The sequence below is a fragment of the Meleagris gallopavo genome, chromosome 10, assembly GCF_000146605.3.
Source record: "Meleagris gallopavo isolate NT-WF06-2002-E0010 breed Aviagen turkey brand Nicholas breeding stock chromosome 10, Turkey_5.1, whole genome shotgun sequence".
In the NCBI taxonomy this organism is placed as follows: Eukaryota; Metazoa; Chordata; class Aves; order Galliformes; family Phasianidae; genus Meleagris; species Meleagris gallopavo.
Genome location: NC_015020.2, coordinates 4,406,126 through 4,420,430, shown reverse-complemented (window position 1 = coordinate 4,420,430; position 14,305 = coordinate 4,406,126). Strand labels below are relative to the sequence as shown.

General features: G+C 38.5%; 1 long non-coding RNA gene across 1 annotated transcript; it reads left to right on the top strand.

The window, feature by feature from the left end:
- The first annotated feature begins 842 nt into the window (after positions 1-842).
- Positions 843-14,250, top strand: LOC104912269. The gene is made up of 4 exons (XR_794518.3): positions 843-1,636; positions 9,290-9,417; positions 9,943-10,075; positions 12,906-14,250. It is a non-coding gene; the product is annotated as an uncharacterized LOC104912269 (long non-coding RNA).
- The last annotated feature ends 55 nt before the right edge of the window (positions 14,251-14,305 follow it).

The window sequence follows — 14,305 nt, the reverse complement described above, 5'->3', positions numbered from 1 at the left end:
TTTTTTTTAGGTAGTTCTTCTGGAAACACCAATACTTGAGGCATTGCAGGGACAAGCTATGTGTGACACACTAGTGTGACTTTTGAACCCACCAGTATAGGCAAAGACACTTTCCTGGGCTATCCCATGGTTTTGGGGATGCACTCCGTTCCCGTGGGATTGGAGAAGACCTTCTCTGGGCTTCTGGCTCCAGGCTGTAGTCTACTCTTGCAACCACATCACGCTGCTCACTGTGCCTACCAAAGCCTTTGCATCGTTTAGTGTATTAGACTCTGAATAACCAAAAAGTTTCTCCTTGCTAAAGCTTGGGTCAGTTGAGGACGATTCTGTGAACTATGCTGACAACCCCCAAGCCATCTGAAAGGAAAATCTCTTCCACTGTCTGTCCAGCCCGGGGAGGCCAGAATCCCATCTGCTGTGGGGACTGCCTTGGCTGAGTCCATAAGAATGTTAAGGCCGGCATTGTTCCGCAGGATGCAGCTGAGGAGCAGTGGCAGAGTGCTGCTGTGAGCATGGGCAGCTCCAGAGAGATGCCAGCAGCAGATGATGGGGCAGGAGGAGCTTGGGTTGCTCGGCAATACCCTGTTGGCACAGCTCTGTGAGCCCAGAGATTAGAATCCTAGAATCATTTGAGTTGGAAGGGGCCTTTAAAGGTTAGCTAATCCAACTCTCCTTGAATGGACAAAACACTGGACTAGCCAGGCTTTTGTCATTCCTTGTACAAAAATGCACTAAACATAAGGGGAGCCTTTTCCAGTAGAATTGTAGGATCATAGAATGGCTTGGGTTGGAAGAGACCTCAAGGATTATCAAGCTTCAAACCCTTGCCACAGGCATGACTGCCAACCTCCGTATCTAATACTATACCAGGCTGCCCAGGGCCCCATCCAACCTGACCTTGAACACCTCCAGGTGGTAAAAGATGGGCCATAATCTTTTTGTGAGAAGTACTTGTAAATTACTTCTTACAGGCAGATTAGTAACTTCTTAGAAGGGAAAAAAATTTAAGAAAATGCTTTGCGTCAATTTTAAAATGCAGAAAACATCCACTTCCTTGTAAACTTTATTAGTTAAGTATTATCTGAAAGAAATGTCAGGCTGACTCTTCACAAATTGTTTGCTGCTGATTCTCCTGTTACTTTATGGATGTTCTGAAAGTCTTCACACCAGCTGCTTTGGAAAATTGCTAAATCTGGGGGCAGGTTTCATTCAGTAGCATCGTTGTTGTGTCAGGTACACACAGTTGAGTGGGCTGGTCATGTGCTTCCTGTCTGTCAGCCCATCACTGTTGATAGGTGCTTGAAGGAAAATTGCAGTTATTTTATGCAGCACTGGATGCTGAAAGTTCATGTGTCAGGAAAAGAGGGACATGGATGAAAAATCTTTCATAAGACTATTTTTTTTTAATCTGCAGAATTTCTTTTTAAATGCTACCCTTTGAGGGGCAGTTATCTTTTGTGGTCTTGTGTTAATTTGGACATCCTGATGCTCCTTGAAGAGGATGTTATACTCGGTCTGGACAATCTCAGGTGGACAAACTCAGGTGGTTGCTTTTCGGAACTGTTGAAGTCCACATGAAGGCTGGTGGAGAGCTGCGGTGCGCATTTTCCCGACTTCACGGAGGTACAGCTCATTGGTAAGTGCCAGCTGTTGACATCTCTCTTTTAACCACTGTATATGTTGATGTTTCTTAGCCGTAGAGTTGTGCTGCAAGGTCTGGCAGTAATACAAGAGCACTATCCACCACAGATATCTTGAAAGCGGGTTAGAGCTACAGCTCTATATTTTTAATGATGAAACAAACTTCCCTGGCTTTCCTTGCCTGAAAACAGCTCTAACAAGCCAAATTACTCACACAGGTAGCTTCCTTGAATGCAGTTTGTCCAAGATGATAAATGCAGAAAGCTGTGCTAAACCTGGATTAGAGGCATCCTGGAGTGTTTCAAACAGTCAGTACCAAAAGGTTTTGGTATGGTGTGTTACAGCATGACAGTAACATGACTGATTTGCTAAAACGAACAGTTTGCCATTTATAGTGCAGGACTCAAACTGAAGTCGTCTTCCTATTGGCTGTAACCACAGCTTGGTGGGCTCTTTGGCATGATTCATATCTCCTAAATTTAGCTGCCTAAATAGTAGGCATCTCATCTGAACCAGTCATCTAGCTTAGCCTCAAAATTAGTCATCAGAGATAAGCAGCTCAAGGGTCATTCTGACCTGTGCTGTGTTAGGGAGGTTCTAGCAGCGACTGGGAGGTAAGTCAGCTCAGGAGAAAACTGTTTTTCACTTGTGACTCTCAATTCAGTGACTTCTGGCAGCAAGGCGAGAGAAGGCCCATCCTTTGCTCTCTGTTTTCCAGAAACATCTTTTCAGCTATCAATATCTTTCCTCGTAATTGTGAAAAAAAACATGTTTGTTTGAAGCACTGAACTGAGTTTTCTTGCCGTTATTTTTTGATAATTTCCTCTTTTTTTTCTCTTAGTGTTTCTTCTGTGAATTAGAATAATTCCATGGTTGGATGAAAAAGTGGAAAGAGATGTTCTGTACTCTTTATTTAAACACATTTTTCCAGTAATCGATAGCTGAACTAAAGCTATGTGTTTCAGTGCTTTCTCCTTTAAAACATAGATCAAACAGTGCTGTGAACCCATACATCTTCCCTGTCAAACATTTAATTTATTGTGCTGTTCATTTGTAACTTGAGACTAGAGAACTATTGGTTGACAAAAGAGGATGGATGGCTTTTTTATTGAGTCCTTACACAGCTGGCAGAAGATAGCAAATGGAGGAAGGAAATGTGCAATACTCATTTCCAAATTTCTAATAAATCGTGGGTGGATCGCAAAGGGTTTATGCTAACCTGTAACTATCACATTGCATTTTCAAAGGGTTGGGGGTTCATTATCATTTGTCTCGTTCCCTGTGGTTAAACTGAGCGTCAGAAAGCAGGTTAATAAAACTTACACAGTGACATACAGCATCTATTATTATGGATATGTAATATCAACCATTTTTAACTTAGTTTTAGCTCTTGTCTCATTCCTCTGGAATTAAAGTAATGTTTAAACAGTTCTTGTTTGGTGCTACTTATCCTAATATACTGTAAGAGCTCCTTTTTCAAGTCCTCAGAGATGTTCAAGAAATGTGTAGATGTGGCACTGAGGGGTGTAGTTAGTGGTATGGTGGTGATGGGTCCATGTTTCAAGGATGGTCTTAGTGATCTTTTCCAACCTTAATGATTCTATGATCTTGGGAAGATGCTGTCAGCAGCTCTCTTCTTTGGTAGCAGCTCTTGACACTGAGTTGGTTCCTGCACAGGATGCTGCTGTGGGCAGCACTTGGAAGCCAAGATGGAGCCAAGATCTAACCATTTTATAAAATGCCGAAGGAAACTGGTTCGAGCTAATCATTCCCTGGTTTAAATCTTAATTTTTTTTTTCCCCCCCTCTCATAATGAAATTGTAAATTCCATCTCAGGCCTTGGGGGCTTTCGACTCTGGTTCTCTGCTGCATTTGCAAATCAGCATATCCACCCCTTCTTTCTCTGTATAGGTAAGGACCTTAGTTTTGTTTGGTAATTTTACCTATTCATAATGTTTGTATTCCTACCAAACCCGAAAGTATGGATATCCCCACCCCGAATTTTGTCTGCTAGGTCTCTTGCACTCTCAGCATTCAGTGTATGCTCTTACTATGATTCTGAGTGGGGAAAAAAGAGTAATTACCACAGTAATTACTGGATTAGTAATCCAGGAAAAATTTTTAGTGTTTCTGAACTGAGAATGTTTTACCACTGTGATACTTGAAAAAGGGAAAATCAGGGAATTTCACCCTTAACATACATAAATTTAAAATACATATATTTTTTTAAAATGATTTCTTTACCACAGGCTATCAGTGGGTATAATCCATGCAATCTGAACTTCAAAGTACTTTATCTCATAACAGTAGAAGACTTGTATCCAGTCACTCACTAAAGGGAGACAAAACCTATTTAGCATAGTAATTAGAGATTGTGATGGGTGTCAAATTATTCATCTTGATGGGTTGATTAGAATATAGATCTGTATTTTACATTTCTCTAACATTCCTGAGGTTTTTATGTTTCCCTTTTTCCTCTGGTTGATCTTCTGTGTGTGTGTGTGTGTGTGTGTGTGTGTGTGTGTGTGTGTTAAAGATGTTATTGCAGTTTGCACACACGTGCACATGGTATGTAATCTCAATGGCAATTAGCAAAGAGCATCTACTATGCTAAAAGAATTGTTTCAGCAGAAGGTGAATGAATGCATTATATGGTAGTTCTTTTAAGAATTTAGGACAGCGTACATATGAAGCAAGTGCAAAGAAAGGAATATCTGAGCTTTTTGAAAAGAAGTGAAGTTTCTGCTTGGCTATGCCTTAATGAATGAGCTAAGTCATGTTGCTTTTACCTACACAACATGAATGGCCCTTCAATCAAAAAATCCAGTATTGAGGACTAAATGGTAGTCAGTATATGGCTGCAAATGTCAAACACAGTATGTAGTTTCACAGCCTGTAGTCCTCATGTACCACAATGTTTTCTGGGTGAGTCTACGAGCAGTTTGTTACCTTAGCCAAAAGGGAAGCCGAACAGCATTGGGGCAGAGCAAAACCATGTGTCAAGCAGTATTAAGTTCTCATTCTGGCATGTCAGCATTGCTGGAGCTGATTTGCGAGAAGCCCAAGAATTTGTCTGGGAAGTATGAATTATTGGACAGGTGCAGAAGTCAAGTTCTTCACTTTGATTTTCACCAGATCTACATGGCTCATCCCTTTCACCAGTACTCATTAACACAGCGTTAATGACCATTCTCAGTAACTTCTCCAAATTATTCCTGCAGTTGTCTCTAAAGGGGCAGATTAAAGCATGTTAAGATAGACGGTCTGCGCTAATACCTTTTGATGGCTATGTGGACACCAAGATGTGGGCAGGTATCAGGAATTAACTGCCGAGGGACTGCACCTGCACACAAGGATACCTTGCATCTACAAACACAAGGCTTGCATAGCTCAGTGTGTTAAGAGACTTGGCAGATTCAATGTCTTCACAAGGAAATTCTAAACAAAAATTATGCTCCAGCTACTCCATACAAGCATGTTGCAAGTTACTTTTCTTTTTAAAGAACTGTGCTGAACTTAGAACTAAGTAAATGGGAAAAAAAAAACATAGTTGGGTAAAGATCTGTTAGAATTAAGTTGCAATTACTGTAAACTACTTCAAATATTTCCAGTTCCCACCTCTTATTTTATTTCTTTCAATACGTAATGGACTTGTTCAAGTAAGTGAAACAGACTGCTACAGCAGCCCATTGTGTACTTTGTTTTTGCTAACCTTTTGTCTGCTTTTACATCTTGTCACTTTAGCAAGGAGATGTATGGGGAAAGCCTTCTTTCAGACTGTTTTTCATTTAGACTTGTTGCAAATTATTTGACAGGCTTTGTTTGTCCCAAGTGCATCTCCAAGTTCATTGTAATGGGTACCAGAGTCCTTGACAGCATTGGTAGGTAAAACATTGGGTGTCTATGGTATATTTAGATATTCAACAATAGGTTTTGAAGTTCCAGACGTAACCTTGGCCACACAGCATTCCTCTTCTCCCTATAACATTTTACAGTTTTACATACATTCTCCTTTTTTCCTCGCAAGGTAATATAAAACTACTTCCCCAATCTTCTAAATGTCAAAGATGCACACTGGGGATAACACAGGAAAAGGTTTTGTTTAAAATAGACTCAGCAACACTGAGGCAACTAATGTTTTATTATGTTGCCTGGGTAAACTAACCCTAAAGCAAATCATACAGGAAGATGAATATGTTTTGAAGGCCTTTGAGAACAATGATTATTCTTCAAATGCATCCTAACTTCAGAAACATGCCTAAAAAATATTTTTTTTAATTTACACAGAGAATACATAAAGTGTTTGCTATCTTTTAGAAAAGTTTCATTGCTTGCTTTATATGTGAGCCAGAAAACCTAGCTCTGTATTTGCACCTGCCTAAATATTTCATGAATATAAAAAGCTTAGGTTGATGCTCATAGTCAGTTTCACTGCTGTTCAAGAACATGCACTTATATGTGGCTTATATGTCACAGCTGTCTCCATGTGTAGGAGATAAAGCAAGCCTCTATCCATGCATTAGATATTGTGTCTACCACTTAAATTTCAGCATGCCATTGCAATGGAGTATCTTAGCACAAAGATGCAAATAATATCCCTTCAAGATGTTTCATGGCTGAGCTCCAATCACACAAAGCAACATATCCTTTTTGTTACTGCTGTCATATTTTCTTTTTCAATATCCATTATGAACTTTTTCCATAAGTCAACATATTTCTTCTCTCCCTGAACAATACAAAAATAGTAAGAGAATAATAGTTTCCGAGGATAAAAAGAATACTAGACTTAGCTACGTGTTTTAGATCTTCGTTGGATGTATGTAGAATGTGTGCTTTTTGTTTAAGTGTTCTTAGTTTGAAAGAGTGAGATGGATTGTATTTTCTTCATTACTGTCTTTTTGGTGCATCTTCACATAGGAATGTGTTTGTCTCTTGGGAAGTTGGCAGTGTAAGTGACTGAAAAACTAGCTAATAAATCTGGGATTAATAGGGCTGTAGACAGCAAAGTACAGAGGCGTAGGAAGGATCACCAGCCACTGAATGCTGCACATCTAGAAACTGTCAATAGAGAGTATGAAAAATGCAAAGGACAAAGCAAAACTAGCAGAAGTTCCAGCTCGTTTTTTCTGCTTGCTGAAGCAATCTCTCACATCAGCGTATCCTGGTTCCCTAGGGAAGAGTTGTTCTTAGAGCTTGATCTTGCTTCTATTCACAGCCGAAGAAAGTCTCCTTTTAACCTAAAGTGGGTAGGATCAGATCATTAATGATTGTCTCTCCTGAAGTAATACCAGCAAAAGTAACAATGCATCGTGATACACTACACTGTGCATACAACGTAGCTCTCTATTCTTGTGTAAAAATTTGTTCAGATTTAGAGATATTTAGAGATTTAAAGCTGATTTTTCTAGTTATTTTAATTAGTGGACCAAATGACAGCTGCTGTGCACTTGTGGTATTGAGGACAAATCCTATCTGGGGGGGAAAAAATGTGAAGAAATTTTCTGTGCGCTGAATTAAATCCCTTGAAGTCGACTGTGGCCTGGAATGTAAGTAAATTAACATGGTGCTCTTGAATTCAGTGGAGCCACACTGGTGGCTGTGATTGATAATCATTTAATAACGCAATGAAATTCCTTGTTTATTAGCACAAGGATAAAACAAGAAAGGGAGAAAAGCTGCTACATTTCTACCAAAACTTATCGAAGAGATGAGAACTGCTAAAGATTTACATCTTTGATGTACTCTTCTTTTACCTAAAACTGCCATAAATAGCAAGAAACAAACCTATGAACCTCAGAAGTCCATGGGTACACAGAATTCTTTCTGGTTGGAAGGGCAATGTGAAGGGAGATACTCAGGATGTAAGGCAAGCATAGCACCTTATTTACTATTGCATAAATAATCCTGCTGATTATAGACTGAATGAAGTGTGTGGTTAAGTGGTGATGCTAGGGTTGGACAGAAAATCTTGACCTGTAGCATCGTCTGAAATAATGCTGTTACGATTTGCTCTTAAGCAAAGCTGAGTTTCACTGATGGACATTGTATTGCCATCTAGAAGAAGGTTTCCACAATGTATGAGGCAGAGTCAGAGCCTTAGTGTGATTCTCCGGCAATGGGTGAAAAAAGATTATCATAACAGAGGTGGTTATGCTTCTTTGCACCCTAGGGATTCAAATTCTGTGACAGGGTTAAGATTTGTTTACATCAATCTAATTTGGCACAGTTTTGCTTTCTCACAGCCGCACTCATCACTAAGACTTTGTGTAACAAGCAATAAATGTGCTGATCATTGTTCATGCTGAAAAGTATGGCATACATCTTCACAAACACACACTTGTACAAAAAGACCTACCTTTGATTTAGTGGGATATGAAGCTTACTGCTCTGGCCTCATTGGTATTCTGTAGTGGTTCTTTATTTAGTTTTTTACCTGGATGATAAGAGTCCTCACAACGTGGATGTTGGATATGCAAAAAGTGCAACTTCTGATTATTTTCCAACATTAGCATAAAAGGTTTAGACTCCGTGGAGAAAGTGCTAATGCCGGATCTTGCTATAGTTTTCTTTTTATACTTAAACTCTTTCAGTGAGCATCAAGTATAGACCCCTGTGTGAGGAGGGAGACGTATTATTAAGCCCTATTATGGGTCTGAGGCAGCCTGCTCCTTGGCTTTCCAGAATAGAAAAGTCGCATTTACATTAAGTACTGAATTTACAAAAGCTTTTTATTTCCAATATTGCACTAATACTGAATTTATTTATTTATTTAGAATGCATGCTCCCTCATTTCACTTTCACCTTGTGCAGTGAAGTCATGCTTCTTGTGGCTGTGACCCCAGAATCAGTTGCTAGAGAAATAAATGTGGTGGCACAGATTAAATCCTGGATTTCAGCACAGAATTGAGTGCATGGACAAAGGAGAAGATAACTGCCTTTCTAAAATAGAAAGAAACATTTATTAGAAAAATCCATTTGTTTTTGTCAGCTTTGTTTGAACAGATTGTTCCAGTATCAAAATCTCTAGTTAATTTCAATATATATATATTTAAGTTTTGCAGCGATCTTGTGCTCCTGGGTCTTGCCTAGTTTCCACTTAGATAAGCTGAGAGGCTTACAGTACTTTCAGTGGACTTTGTTTAAAACCTCTGTTAGAAACTCCTCACGTCTGGCAATAGTAAACTGAAAAGGCAATATTGATAGTAGGAGTTTGTCATGTAACTCACTTTCAGAGAACCCAGATCCAGAGTGTGCTGGACTCTGTGCTTTTCTTTTCTCTCAGCCTCTTTTAAATGCAAAGGGAGAGAATCTTTTCCTAGAAGCACTTAGAACATGATTTTAAACCATGTGCTCAGGTATGAGAGTTCCTTATTACCCAAATATCTGGAAATAGGGCCTTCATTGTGAAGTTCCTACACAATTTTAGCAATAATGTAACAATTATATCTGCAAATGAGAAAAATATGTTCTGCAATAAGACTTGCCTGGACTGCAAATTAAAATGTTTAAAGAACATCATTCTTTAATTTTAGGCTCACCTGTAGTGGAATGTGATTTAGTAGATTCCTTATCTACTTCTTGCTCAGCCTTTGCTGTCTAAACATAGGATGTGCTCTGCTCAGGTCCATGTGCTTGCTTTCACTGTTAGGGAGAAGCTGGCAGCTCTGAGGGGAGCAGAGTGAAGCCAAATACTGAACTGCGTGCTGGAGGCTGCTGTTGACTACAGAAGGAGTAGAAGTGACCAGCTGAGATCAGCTTCTAGATGAGTAAAGCCAGGTGAGATGCATACTACCTCTAGCAAATGAGGAATGTGTTTGGAAGCCTTTCTCTCTGATCTTCAGGAAAATACATGCAAGAAGCTGAAGTCCAGCTGTCAGCCAGAAGGTTGCATTCTCACTGAAAGTGGGTTTGATACTTGAAGGGGAGATAGATAATTAAGACTTCATCTTCCAAAATATTAAATATTGATTTGTAGACATTTAGAAGCAGGCTTAAAGCTCTCCTGAGAACTGGCAGCAACTGTAAAAGATTATAAAAGATTTTAGTTTTCCGTGTAGAATTTAGCATTTATTTTTTGTTTAAAATTTATGAAACGCGGGTAAAATAAATCAGGAGGTAATGTCTGGTCCTCTCTGTGCCTACAAGTCCTGCTGCATGTGACCGTACAGAGGCAAAATGGATGTATGTTTTTTTTTTTTCAGTTTTGTATTGGCTTTTGGTTTATTGAAGTGTCAGGGGGTTTTATAAGCTCTTCAACTCCAATTTTTATTGTTTTATCCAACTACTGTCACTTCTTATCAGTATTAAAGGCAGAAATCAAAGCACAGGACCCATGGGAAGCGACGTTTCAAATGTACACCATTGCTTTTCTTTGTCATTGTTCTGAACTATGCACCCCCTGCTCCTGACAGCGTACCCACAACAAGATAAGGAGGTAAGTTCACACTTTGTTAATTCATTTGTGAATTAAACAAAGGTTTCAAAGGTGTTTTCTTTTTTTTTTAAGTCTAGAATGTTGGTTTTTTTTCCCCTACCTCCCTACTCCTTTTTTTTTTTATGATTAGGGGAAATTGATGTAACACAAGAGACCCTATACAGGACATCTTTGCCTTAGGCAATCAAACCACTTCCTCTTCAGCCTTCCACTAATTTTCAGTTGGGAATGTACATGCTTGCATCTATTCAAGGAGGCAAAAATAAAGTATTCTAGTGTAGCTGTTTCTTACAGGTGGCTTTCCCTGAGAAAAATGACCCAGCTTTATTAACTGGGTTAGAAAACCTGGCTCTAAGCATGGAGTATGTTGCTCTGAGTCAAGGCAAGCAGGTGCTGAGCTGCTGCATGTGGGACACAGCCGTGTGGAGAGTTCCGTCTGCAAGGTTACTTGGATAGCTGTGCCTCTGCAGGAAGGAAATAAGTTGAAAAGGAGCTGTTAAGAACTTTTTTTTTTTGCTTTTACCTTTTCTTTTCAGCTGCCTATGTGATGGAAACCAAAATGAATTTTACCAGTTCATTGTATTTGGTTTAACAAGTATATTGAATTTAAGAGATGACATTTTCTGTGTTTTCTTCACAGTAGTTTCAAGTTGATCAAATCCATTTCAGATTGTTTCCTAGCTTATGCAGACTCACTTTAAAAAAGTGTAAACAAAACGTGTGTTCATTTTACCACTGGCTCCATTTATTAGGTTTCAAAGGTTCATTTCCACTATGCCATCAAGTGCAGTAAGGGGGAAAAAAGGAAGAGCAATGACAGAAAATCTATTTGACAGAGTAAATAGTCTCTTTGCATATGTGTGTGTATATATGGGTATATGGGTTTATGTGGGTAATGGCAATGGCACTGGTAGAGCAGACGTGTTTTAGCATTACAATGACAAATCAGATGACACACTTCAAAAAAAAAAGTTGTTTATTGGAGACATGATTATTTCCTATCTACAGCAAATGGAAAATTGACTGAGACGAGAGAAAAAAGCAAGTTAAGGTCCAAATTGAAACACTAAGTTATATCCATGTGGCAAGTAAGAAGTAATTAAAAAAAAAAACTACACCAATTTTAAAGGGGAGAAAGAAGAGGTAATATAATTAAACTCAATGTTTAAATCTTACTTAAAACTCTGCATTTGTCAGAAGCAGATATTTCATTACAAAGATGCTGCAGTGGCATAATCGGGGGGAAAGACATTAAGGCAAGGCAGGCAAATCTATACTTTCACACATTTCATATTTATTTTTAAATAAGCATACAGGATATTTTTAAATCCTTGGAATTAAATTAAATTCTTTACCTTCTTTGACTATTTCAGCTGGGGTATTGAGCCAAGAGGGAAATATACTTCATGTTATTTTCATTCTGACATTTTTATTGTCAAATGTTGTGCACTGAGTTGAATTTTGTTGTGCTCAAGTTTAGATATTTGAATCTTGAGGTCTTTTTATTCATCCTGTCATCTGTCATTGATGTAACTGACTTCTGTGACAGCACTGACAGGATTTATCCAAGAGTTTGCTTGATGATACTTTATAAAATCAAATATAAATAAAAGGGCCATCATCTGGGGGATATGGGATTGGAAGCCAGTGGGTGTTGATAGTTCGCAGTTTTACAAAGAGCTATTCAGGAACTCACCCAACCACCTCTTACAGATTTATCTCTTTTTGTGTATGACCATGTTCGTATTCCCTTCAGGTCGAGGTGCAAAATGTCATGTTTTTTCTTTTTTTTTTTCTTGTTCTTTCTTTCCAAAGACTTGCCACATGATCAAATATGTACCTGCATTTTTTTCCATGACATTTCAGAAATACTAAATATTGTATTCTGGTGATAATGCTTTCCCAAGAAGGAAGGAGATGGCCCATTTAATAATGTATACTTCATTTACAGCATGGAGTGTTAGCCAGCTACTTGTGATGATACCTCTTCCAGACATAATACTGTTATGTGCAGAGTTCTAACTACATTTTTAAATAGAACAACAACTGAATGATACATTCAAAATAATTCATGGAGAGGAAATAGAAGTATTTCAGCATGGGAGAATATTTATGCATTATTTAACAGCAATAATGTTTGAATTCATACATTATGCAAATGCCGTTGTAATCAGGAAAATGAAAGAACTTGGACTGCTGCAACATCTTTAAATCTACCATTAGGTACTTATTTGTGCATATCATTTAATACTGCACAACATTACAGTATGTCACTTGAAGAGAGTTATCAGAGACCAACAGGTTATAAAAAAGAAAACTGATGAATTCCAGATTGCTACTTTGATGCTAACACCTATAAGTTTATCAGCAAACAAAAGTAAAGGTTTTAATAGTAATTTACATAAAACTCCTCTTGCGGAGACAAGTTACTGGGCTTTTACGTACAGTTCACATTTTGCATTGTGATCTTTGCCTGTGCTCACCCACACACAACAGACCAGCAAATAGTGTGGGCTGACACAGAAAGAAAATTCTATTTATTTTCTTAATGTATCAGCAGCTCAGTCCCTAACTATCAAAACCAGCATGCCTGCTCATCTAATGCCAAGTAGCTTTGGCTTAGTCTCCTATTGTCTTCAAGATAAAGTATAAAAATATCAAATAGCCTCTATTTGATGAAAGGCTTTTATAGACCTTCCTTTTTACTACTTAGATCAATTTTATCTTTGCTTAATTAAATATAGAAAGCCTCATGCATACATGTGTGTACTTGATTGCAGCATCCTTGAGTCACTTTTCCTGTATGTACCATTCTTCGTGATTTTTGCAGTTTGAGTGTGCTTACGTGTCTTCTGTGGAAAGAGGAGCAACGGCTTGCCATGAGCACTGCCCACCAAATTGGAAGTAAGTGTTGCATCTAATCTTATTTATTTTTCCTACCAAACTTTTTCCATGTTTAGTGTTTTGAGAGGGCAGATGAATGAAGAAGGAGCTTCGTAGCCAGCCATGGGTTCTGCCAGGTGCCTTCTTGCCTTTTAGGTCAACTTTTGGGAAGATGCTACTACCAGCAGTCCCAAAGATTCATAGTGATGGAAGGTTTTTCTCTTATAGTCCATGAGTGAACAAAATTTCTTCCAAAATATTTGTTACAAAACCCTTAATTCTTATTAGTATTTCTGTTAATGATAACACTGAGAGCAAATAGAAATGAAGAACATCTGTACAGAAGTGAGCAAACCATTTTCTTAATCCATTAAATGAAAGTGGCCCATCACTTGTCATGGAGTTATTTACAGAAATGGCTAGTGGAGATAAATTTATACTCTGATTTCCATGTTGTATGGCAAGCAAGAAAATTTGCATGTAGATGCCATCAATCCAGCATGTCTCATAAACACTATATTCATGTAATAGCTCAGAAAATACTGAACAGATCTTCCTGCAAGTGAGTGGCATTTGGACTCAGCTTGGGTACTCACCAATTTGAATCCAGTCCACAAACTGGAATTTTCACTGTGCTAGAGTCTTCCAGAAATTATTACTTTTTATGGCAGACTGGATGCAGTACTGTTTGCTCCTCCATCACAAAGACTGTGCCAGGGCTTCTGCTGTAAAATCTCTTACTAAAAAGAAAACACAATTCAACCAATATATTGTGCTCCTGGCTAAGAATTGGCATACAAAAATTCATCCTGGAAATTTTTATTAGTAGCAAACAATAGTAACTTCTCAGAGTGCAAAATAATGCATGAACTCCCTTTTGCTGAGCATTAACTAATTTTTATGGCATTGTAGTAATCAGTTGTTGTAAAGCTGGCTTGGAAAAGAGAGAGCAGTAAGATACAGCGGGTACCAATGGTGCAGTAACATGTACCCACTCCAGTGCCAACTGGAGATCACCAGCTGATGATAAGGGCAGCCCCAAGGCTGTAGAAATGGGAGTGTCCTCATTTCAGCTGGAACAGAGCTGATTTTTCCTTTGGAGTATCTGGTATGTTTTTGCTTGAAGAGAAAAACAGTGTCAATAGTACACTGATCTTTCAGTTGTGCTGAGAAGTGCTATAAAGGGCCAAGAATGTTCCAGTTACTGAGCTTCTATTGTCCTGACACTGAGGTGTTGGGAGGGGACAGAACCAGGACAACTGACCTGAACAGGCCAAAAGGGTATTCCATTAAGATATGGCATCATGCAACAAAAAAAAAAAAAAAAGTAACAACAACAACATAACA